Genomic DNA, 11,424 nt, shown 5'->3' with positions numbered 1-11,424 from the left:
AGTCTTATTTGTTTTTATGAGAAAATGTATGCAAAAGTCGCTAACAGCATTCCACATCTATTCGTACTCGTATATGTTTAAATGTGTACTAAATTTATTTTTATTTTCGCAAAAAATCAACAAATAAAAAATATCTTGAAGTATATCCAAATTATCCTGTCCCATAGTCCGTACAAACCTATAAAACACAAAATAAAAATATCTACAAAATCTAGACAATGCACATAGGTTTCAATCAGGAAATTTTTGGCCAAAACCCTATTTTTGAAGTTTCGAAATTTTAATTTTTTTTTGCACAGAATAATAAAAAACTCATCAAGTCATCTTAAAATAATTAGTTTTTGTAAATAACGTTAGTATTCGTTGATTGGCGCATTACCAAAGTTGACACTTTTGTATGTAAAAATAAAACAGACTTTGTGCTGTAAATATAAATTTTTTGTTGTATTGCGTCGCTGCATAAATATACAGAAGTGAGATCAAAGTTATTATGAATCTGGAAGCTGTTAATGAGTATTTTCATAATATCTACAAAAAGAACGATGAAATTTGTAAAATTAGCGTAATAAAATCGATGTTGTTATATATATTAAAAATTATTTTTTACAAATATTTTTTAAATATACTTAAACTTTTAAAAAAATGTCCAAATATGTCCACCTCCAAATCGAATTTGAAAGAAAGCAGGGGGTCTGTACTAATAAATTCAGAAGTAAAATCGTGCTCAAATTTGCCACAGTTAAAATAAAGTGGATTTTTCTATTTTAAGATGGGAGCATTTTTTGTAAATACTTGTTGTGACTGTACGTAGTATCCAATTGAAATAGAACGGTAATACCAACATCTATCAACCGAGTTCCCTTAAAATTCATATTTAAGGGTTTCAGAGTGTAGAAAACAAGTATGTATAATTTTTTTGAAAATAGGTAAATTTTTTGTCGTAGCCCCCACATAAAAGTACTGTCCGATTTTAGATATTTGTGGATTTTAGCGACACTTTATGACCGATTCGGCTGAAATTTGGTATTTTGACCTCTTGGAAGATATGAATAATTCGTACCAAAAATTATTAACATAGGTCAATGTTTTGGTTTAGACCCCACAAAACGGGACCACCCTGTTCAACAAATGTTGGCTGTTTTTGGTAATTTTGGTCGATAAAACGTAAGAATTGCTGTTTGTGCACATTTATTATAAATAATAATTAATTTCAATACAAAATGCACGTTGAAATAGTTTTGGCCAGAAAATTTGGATTTGGGACCATTGTGCAATGCATAGAAAAATATTAAACCAAATTTATACAGATTGGGTAGATAAATTGCATATTAGGGCGGCCCAAAAATTACAATTTTGTGTTTTTTAAGCACCTACCCTCCAATTTTTTTTAATTTGATCCAAAAACCTGAAAATTTTATGGCAATTGGGTAACGTTAACCCGTGCCCCGGAGCGTTCTTTGTTTCCATACAAATGTGTATGGTGCCAAAGGTGAATTTTCACGAAATCGCCCTAGAAGCCACAATTATTGTCCAATCGATGAAAAAAACTTTACCAGTTCATTGTTGTGGCTACAAAACGAATCTTACAAACATTTATGGTGATCAGTAGACAGCGGAATCTTATGCAAATCCATATATGGTTAGGATTGATTAGACAGAAACTAGTTTTATCACAAAATAAAACGAATTAGGCCCAGAAATTTTTGCATATCGTGCATATTTTGACATATTTTTATTGACTTTGCATAAAATGAGAAAAATATATACAAGGATTTATGGCCTAAATATCCCACCGAAATGGCCGAAATTTGGTATTAAGTCTTCGTTAGGGGTATGAAACTTTGCACCTGAAATTTGTCGGTACAGGTCCACGTCTTCATATAGCCCGATAGAACGGTACCTCCGGATTTCTGGTATTTTGAAGGTTGTAGCCTCAATATAGTGCGAAACGATGAATCTTTTTTCGCGTGAATCTACTTTTGGGGCATCATAATTTTTATGTGCAAGGCACTACACTATTCATTTTTGGGAAAGGGCTCGAGATTTTGCCTTTTATATGCATTTTGCGGATCTCTGTTGAACACTTCTCCTTAGTTGTTAAACAAAACACATTTCCCTCAAAGTTGAAATTATCAGCGGAAAATATGTACGTCCATATTTCAAATATACATATGTATGTATGTATGTATGTATATAAAAAATGTATTGATGTAATTACCAATATTAAATGCAATTTCTTCTTTGTGCAATAAAATATTTCCATTCACCTTTTTGATTCAATTATATAACTTCCAATTATAAAATGTATTGGTCATTTAATTTACTAAAAAGCACAATTTCTTTAAGAAAACACAAAACACTGATTTATTCACACACTTTACCGTCTTTACTCAACGATTGTATTTATAAAACTGAAGAAAAAAGAACAAAAATAATTCATACCATTTTTTTTTCCTCTTCGCTTGCTAGGTTGGTTAACTGAAAGAAACAGAAAAAATACTGCTTGTGGAAAAAATTGCAACAACAACGCACGAAACACACGATTTTGGCACACAAACCACCAAAGCAAAAACAAACTTTTATAACGAAAATAGGTTTGGTTCCTTTGTTTGGGTCACTTCGTTCTTTTGTTTTGTAGCGGTAGTGAAAAACGGGGTTTCTAAGATTTTCAATTTTAAACATGCATAATTTTTATTAGTGTTGGGCAATCTCGTTCATTGAGCGGATCGATCTTTTTCATTCCGTTCACCAAAAAGATCCGAGTCCTTCACTTCGTTCGTTGGCTCTTTTTCGTTCAACGAAAAGATATGAGCCATGTGTGCTTGTGTGAGTTTGTCTGTATGCAAAAAATGGTGGAGGTTACTGTTTTGAATATGAACGAAGGAAGCAAAAAGAAACAGAGGAGCTAAAAGAACTAGATGAACCATATGAGCCATTGATTTACTGAACGATTGTAGCTAACTGAATCTTTGATTGTTTTGTGTGTGCAAATTTGTGAGTTGAGTGTGTTTGTAAAACTAATTATATTCTTAAGTTTTACATAATATCATAACAACTCTATCTAATTATAACGTTTGTAAATGAAAGGCTCAATAAACGAAATCTTAAATCTTTGTAAAACTAAAGGTGATGGCTCTGCTGCTAATTTTGTAAGCAGCAATGACCATCAGGGATCTAAATGAACGATATAAAAGAATGTGCTGGATACGGATCCGTTCGTTCTTTTCACGGAGTCATTCCTTTGAACCGGTTCGTTCATGAACGACACAAGTCTAATTTTTATACCCTCAGCCTTTAGGCTAAGGAGGGTATATACACTTTGATATGATGAAAATGTGCCTCATCGAAATAATGGTTTTAGACCCCAAGTATGTTTGGACGAAATGTGTTTCAGACAATTTTGAGTCGATCTAGCCATGTCCGTCCGTCTGTCTGTCCGTCTGTCTGTCTGTCCTGCTGGCTGGAGCGCACGATAACTCTCGAACGGATGAACCGATTCGGTTCAAATTTTGGCTTTCGTAATATTTTGTCCAAACTTAGTTTAAGTTCGAAGATGAGCTATATCGGTCCACTCCTTCCGGTACCTCCCCCACAAAAGTTCGAAAATGTTCGGAAAGTTTGTGCGCACGATAACTCTTGAAGGGAGTGACCGATTTGGTCCATACCTTGTATAGCGAAAGTTTTCTACAAGAGTAATATGAGGTTCAAATATGGTCTCAATAGGTCCACTCCATCGGGTACCTCCCACACAAAATTTCGGAAAAGTTCAGTTTAGGGCCATCTCTCGAATCGCTTTGATTTTTGTTTTAGCAACTTGTATTCACTGCCCTCCATACGACGGTACAAGTCTTATCAGGGGCAAGTCCATACTTCCTGAGAAAATAGCATGAAAGTTGCAAAAGGCCCCTTTGACACCGTGTGAGGTGGTTGGAGCGCAAGATAACTCTCGAACGGATCTGCCGATTCGGTCCAAAATAGGGCCTTAGTAATATTTTGTCCAAATATAGTTTAAGTTTGAAGATAAGCCATATCGGTCCACTCCTTCAGTTGCCTCCCCCACAAAAGTTCAAAAATGTTCGGAAAAATTGTTCGTACGGTAACTCTTGAAGGGAGTGGCCGAATTTGTCTATACCTTACACATCCTAATATATCTACCAGATATATATCAGGTTCAAATATGGACTATATTTGTCCACTCCATCTGGTACCTCCCACACAAAATTTCGGATAAGTTCACTTTATGACCTAATAACGAATCACTTTGGTTTTTGTTGAAGCAATTTACATTCACTGCCTCAATTACGATGGTAAAAGTTTTTTAGGGGCAAGTCCATATTTCTTGAGCAAACAGCCCGTATAGTGTAAAAACCCCCTATGGCGCCATATGTTGTGGCTGGGGATCCACTTCCATAACGGTCAATGTCGATCCATTCCTTTTAGTATCTCCTCCGCAAAACTGTTGATTTTTAATCCTTATCAACATTTTTGTTGGTTCAAACGCCCAACATTTTTAAAACCCCCTAAAGACATACGTATTTGAGGAAAAAAAATTTTCAATATACACGGGCTGAGGGTATATCTCTGTCGGCAAAGCCGAATGATACTTTTTTACTTGTTATTTTTCACAACGGATTCCTACTGGTACAGAACAAGCTATTAACCACAGTTTACACAGTCGGACACTCAGCCTAAACTAGTTAGCCCTGACTATTTAGTTTGCTGTCAAATACATTATTGTGACATAAAATACAAAGGAAATCAAATCACAATAATGAACAATCTATTATGTTTGTTGTCAAAAGTTGTTAACAGAACTCTGAATGGCCGACCTTCTGTAGGGCTTGCTATTAACTTTTTAAATCGGTTAATAAATGCCTAAGTTACAGTGGTTGAAGTGCGAAAAAACGCACCACAAAACGGGAAAATAATTTTCCTGGTGCTCCAGGCTGCCTAGAAAATACCAAACAGCATAATTATTTATTTTCGCCAAAAATTTAGCTTTCGAAAATCGGAAAAAACTAATGAAATCAGTTGAAAAATAGATAAGTTTTACAATTTTTTGTGATTTTACTTTTTGTTTTTTATGCAAGTTCGTCCTTTCGTCCGTATGTGCTAATCACTCTAGCACACAAAAATTGAGATAGGACACTAAAATTTTGGGTTTGCAGGCACATCTTGTTCGAAAATGGACTATATTGGTCCACGTTTTAGTATAGCCCCCATATAACGGTACCGCCCAATTTCAGGCATTTTGACGATTTTAGATACATTTTCGGTCCGAATTGGCTTTAATTTGGCATTTAAGGTTCGAAGTGGCCAAGAAACTTCTCCACCAAAAATTATGGACATAGCTCCACGTTTTCATATGGTCCCCATATTTCAGATATTTTGACGTTTTTAGCTACATTTTCGGATCAAATTAGCAATTATTTGACATTTAAGGTTTGATGTGGCCAGAAACTTCTCCACCAAAAGTTATGGACATAGGTCTATGTTCTGTTATAGCCCCCATATAATGGTGCATTCCGAATTCAGGTATTTTGACGTTTTTACCTAATTATCTATAATTTGGCACTTAGGATTCTCCATGATCAAGAAACGTCTCCACAAAAAATTAAGGCCATTGGTCCACGTTTTGTTCTGGCGGTACCGTTGTATGGGGGCTAGAACCAAACGTGGACCTATGTCCATAATTTTTGGTGTAGAAGTTTCTTGATCCCCAAATGTCAAATTACAGCAAATTTGGTCCGAAAATGTAGGTAAAATCGACAAAATACCTGAAATTGGGCGGTACCGTAAAAATACCCATCTTCCCAAAATTTTTGTGGATGCTAGAGTGATTAGCACAGACGGACTTGCATAAAACCGCAAAAGTTAAAACACAACAAATTGTATAACTTATCTACTTTTCGACCGATTTCATTAGTTCTTCCGGTAATTACCTTTTTGGTGAAAATAAATAATTATACTGTTTGGTATCTTCTACGCAGCCTGGAGCAACAGGAAAATCATTTTCCCGTTTTTTGGTGCGATTTTTCGCACTTCAACTACTATAACTTAGCCATTTATTAACAGACTACCAAAGTGCCCGCTACTTCGTATGCGGAAAGGACATAAAAAACAAATAAACAATATATAATATGGAAATGGCGAACACTGAAAATTTTATTGTGCTTTTACCAATTTTAATCAATATTTATTGTTATTTTAGTACTGTTCGTACCGCTTTAGTTCGATTTTCAAAAAGATCAGCCGTATCTCACCCTTACATGCTAACAGCTAGACCAACATTGTACACCAATACTCACACTAAATCCAAAAAATACAGATTCCAGCACTGTCCCTACACCCAATAGTACGATTTTTCTAAAACTATCTCAATCCTTCACTTTGCCAGTAACCTTAGTTCCCAAAAACTGGATTCCAGCGCTATCGGTGCACTCAAATTGTACCATTTGGTATATTTCGTGGCCATAAGTACGAATTACAAAAACTGCCTCCATGTATCAATCTTTTTAATACTTTTCGTTCCCATAAGTACGAATTTCCAAAACTACCACAATCCTACACTCCAAGAGAAATCTCAATTCCACATTACAGAATTCTAGGTCTATACGTTGACCCAAATCCAAATTATACCAAATTTAGTGTTTTTCGTATCCAAAAGTACGAATTTCCAAACTACCTCAATCCTACACTTCAACATTAATCTCAGTTACGAATTTAAGGTTTCCAGCTCTATTCGTTCACCCAAATCCAAACTGTACCAAATTTAGTATTTTTCTTACCCGTAAGTAAGAATTTGCAAAACTAACTCCATCTTACACCCCAACAGCAAGCTTGATTCTAAATTTCATTATTCCAGGTCTGTTCGTTCAACCAAATCCAAATTTGGTACTTTTTGTACCCAAAGTACGAATCTTCAAAACTACTTCCATTTTATACTCGAAGTACGAATTCCCAAATTATCTTAATCCCATACTCTAACATCAATGTTAATTCGAAATTTCAGGGCTACAGCTCTATCCGTTCACACTAAATCTAAATTGTACCAAATTTAGTACCACTTAGTACTTTTCGTAACCTTAAGTACGAATTTTCTAAACAATTTCCATTCAACAATCCAACAGTAGCTTATACTCCAGCAGCAATTTTTATACCAAATTTTAGAAATTCAGCTCTATCCGATGACCTAAATCTTAATTGTACCAAATGTATTACTTTTCGTAACCCATAAGTACGAATTTTCAAATTATCTCCTTCCCATATTACTATATCAATCTTATTTCAAAATTTCAGGATTTCAGCTCTATCCGTTCAACCTAAATCCAAATTGTATAAAATTTAGTACCATATAGTACTTGTCGTACCCATACGTACGAATTTTAAAAACTACTTCCATTCTACTCTCTAGCAGTATCCTTAATTCGACCTAAATCCAAATTGTACAAAATTTAGTAGCATTTAGTACTTGTCGTACCCATAAGTACGAATTTTCAAAACTGCTTCCATTCTACTCTCTAACAGCAGCCTTAATTCAAATTTCAGGACTCCAGCTCTATCCGTTCGCCCAAATCGTAATTGTACCAAATTTAGTACAATTTAGTACTTTTCGTACCCATAAGTACGAATTTTCAAAACTACTTCCGTTCTACTCTCCAACAGTAGCCTTAGTTCAAAATTTCAGGATTCCAGTTCTTCCGTTCGCCCAAAATTGTATTTGTACCAAATTTAGTACCATTTATTACTTTTCGTACTCATAAGTACGAGTTTTCAAAACTATTTCCATTCTACCCTCCACCTGCAGCCTTAATTCAAAATTTCAGGATTCCAGCTCTATCGGCTCAACATAAATCCAAATTGTACAAAATGTAGTACTATTTAGTACTTTTCGTACCCTTAAGTACGAATTTTCAAAACTACTTCCATTCTACTCTCTAACATCAGCCTTAATTCAAATTTCAAATATCCGTTCGCCCAAATCGTAATTGTACCAAATTTAGTACCATTTCGTACCCATAAATACGAATTTTCAAAACTACTTCCATTCACAATTTCAGGATTCCAGGTCTATCCGTTCAACTTAAATCCAAATTGTACAAAATTTAGTACTTGTCGTACCCATAAGTACGAATTTTCAAAACTACTTCCATTCTAATCTCTAACAGCAGCCTTAATTCAAATGTCAGGATTCCAGCTCTATCCCTTCGCCCAAATCGTAATTGTACCAAATTTAGTACCATTTAGTACTTTTCGTACCCATAAATACGAATTTTCAAAACTACTTCCATTCTACCATTCATCTTTAGCCTTCATTCAAAATATCATAATTCCAGGTCTATCCGTTCGCCCAAATCATAATTGCACCAAATTTAGTACCATTTAGTACTTTTCGTACCCATAAGTACGAATTTTCAAAACTACTTACATTTTACACTCCAACAGTAGCCTTAGTTCAAAATTTCAGGATTCCAACTCTATCCGTTCGCCCAAATCATAAGTATACCAAATTTAGTACCATTTAGTACTTTTCGTACCCATATGTACGAATTTTCAAAACTACTTCCATTCTACTCTCCAACAGTAGCCTTAATTAAAAATTTCAGGATTCCAGCTCTATCCGTTCGCACAAATCATAATTGTACCAAAGTTAGTACCATTTAGTACTTTTCGTACACATGTGTACACTTTTCCTAAACCACCTCCTTATGTCAACCGTACCTTTTAACCTTGATTCTCACACCAAATTTCAACCCTAACCTTTATCCGTTCACAAAATACGATTTGGCACCAAATTTAGTACACTTTAGTACTTTTCGTACACGTATAGTTCGAATTTCTAAAAACCCTTTGGTACATCTTTCCTACACTCCATCGGTGACCTTCATTCCAAATTTCAAAGTTCCAGCTCTACCGGTTCGCCAAATACAAACGGTACCATATTTAGTACCTTTTAGTACTTTTCGTACCCTTCCAGTTCGAATTTCCAAAAACCCAGCCTTATCTGACCCCTTCGTACCAAGAGTGATCCACACCCAAAATTGCAGGATTCTAGCTTCAGCCGTTTCGTCTGGGCGTTGATGAATCAATCAGTCAGTCAGTCAATCACTTTACTCTTTTATTAATATAGATTTCAAAACTTAATGGTTTGTCCAAATATTATTTTTTGCTCCTTTAAAAAAAGAAATCATCAAATACAAGTAATAAACGTTTAAAATTGAAAATCTTAGAAACCCCGTTTTTCACTACGTAACGTAACATATTTTCGCTATCCATGGACCCCAACACGATAGAATTTTTGCATCAGAATCCTTGAATATTTTTCTTGTAGCACAGTGTTATTATCAACTAATCAATTTCATATCCACTTTAAAATATTTTGTTGTTATTCAAACAATTGAATTACAACAAAATATGGACTCAAGCTGAAATAAACACAAAGATGTAAAATTCTGCAGTCCAACAATAAAAAACGCCAACAACAATAATAGGCATCAGCACGGCCTTGTTGACCAATGCGTAATGCAAAAACAACTTTCTTGTTGTTTTTACCCCCGCTTATTGAAGCAACATTCCTATGTTCGTATTCTTTGCGAAGCAAAGACGACATAAAAACAGTGGTGGATATGAAATTCTTTAGTTCGACTCAAATTGTAGGGTAAACAGCTTTAGGGCCATACAGCAAATTTCTCATTTTATTTAATTTGCTAGATGGCTTTATTGACCTGTTTATCGATACAGAGTCGGCGAGAAAGGGAACTGATGAAGTTGTTTGGTGACAACTGAAACTATAGTATTCCCTACCCTTCGCCCGCAACTAATCAATTTCATATCCACTTTAAAATATTTTGTTGTTATTCAAACAATTGAATTACAACAAAATATGGACTAAAGCTGAAATAAACACAAAGATGTTATTATCAAATGTTTTTTTCTGTTTCTATGAAGATTGGGTAATAATTTCTAAAATAAATTTCACCGAAAACAACACAAGTGTGCTTGGGTTTTCCATTTTCGTCCGCTCTTTTTCATAGAAAAGAACATAGGTACAAATATGTCATTTTGTGCAAAAAATAAAATGCACACGTAATGATACGTTTAAAAAATTAATAAAAAATACATTTATAAACAAATTTAAAAAAATATTTATTCGTAACGTTTGTTTTTGACATGCTCTATGAATACACTGTGCAACACTGAAAATGCAAACAACTTCTAATGGGCATTTTATGAATGTACATACTGAGACTACAAAAACTCTAATTGGGTTTCGTGTTGTTTGGTCGGGCTTGGATTGTATAGCCTCATCTAAACCCGGCTAAAATGACCCTTTAGGTTTCCGCTGGCGCATTGATGCGTTGTTTACATTAATTCATTTCATTTATTTATTTTCGTCTGTTGTTGTAAATTCGTCTGTTTGTATCCGAATATGTGTGTATGTACATCTGGAGCTCGTTTGAACATTGTAGAACCTCCCAGATAAAGGGTGCTGGAACAGTCTATGCATAAGGAAGAGGATATAAATACGGGTGTGCAGCGAGTGAGGAGTAGTTGTTAATAGACGGCGAGCTTTAAACCGTAAGTATAAGTAAAGAAGTAACCTGAATAGAGTAACGCTTTGTGCTTACTGGAGATAAGCTGTGTGCTAGAAGAGAAATAAAGTCTTGTGTGAATAACTGAAGTGACTAACGTCAATAAAGCATTGTAGAATCGTAATCCAAAACGAACCCGGTTTTATTTGGTACAAATCGTATCCGGGAATAAAACAATGTCTACACGGGATTAAGTTCAAACCCTAATTCCGTAACAATATATATGTGAGCTATATCCAAATCGTAACTGATTACAATATAATTTGGCACATTTATATCTAGACCAAATACCGATACAAGTTCCAAGTTTCATCAAAATTGGACAGATATAGCGTGTTTTGTGTATTGTTATGTCACACTTGTTGCGTGCGTTAAAACTCATTAACGCGTTAGTTCTACTGCACCCTTTAAATTGACATTCAGTTTCTGCCAGATGGCAACATTGTTGCCAAATGACAGGGCAATCGAACTGCAACCAACTTCAGGGAGAACCGAATGCAAAAACGAAATTTTTCTTGCAGCTGCAGAAAAGAACGAAGGCCAATCGGTCTAACGAAGACCACGTTATTTTATCTCGCTGCAAATTACACGTGTGTGGAATTATTTGTTTTTGCAAGTTTGCAAAAATGTCGGTATAATAAAATAAATAATAAACGACCGAAACAACTAAAAAATATAACACGGGAAAAGAATAAATAATAATAAATAATATTCCCTCGTGTAAATCAAAGTGCAAGTAGCCGGTCGGGCATGTGGCTAACAACCATAGAATGCGCAACAACCATTATAGATCACAACATGTTATCATCGTTCTAGTGAACTTACAATACAA

The sequence above is a fragment of the Musca autumnalis genome, unplaced genomic scaffold, assembly GCF_047663935.1.
Source record: "Musca autumnalis isolate F117 unplaced genomic scaffold, ASM4766393v1 scaffold_5, whole genome shotgun sequence".
Classification (NCBI taxonomy): domain Eukaryota; kingdom Metazoa; phylum Arthropoda; class Insecta; order Diptera; family Muscidae; genus Musca; species Musca autumnalis.
This window is presented reverse-complemented; position numbering follows the sequence as displayed.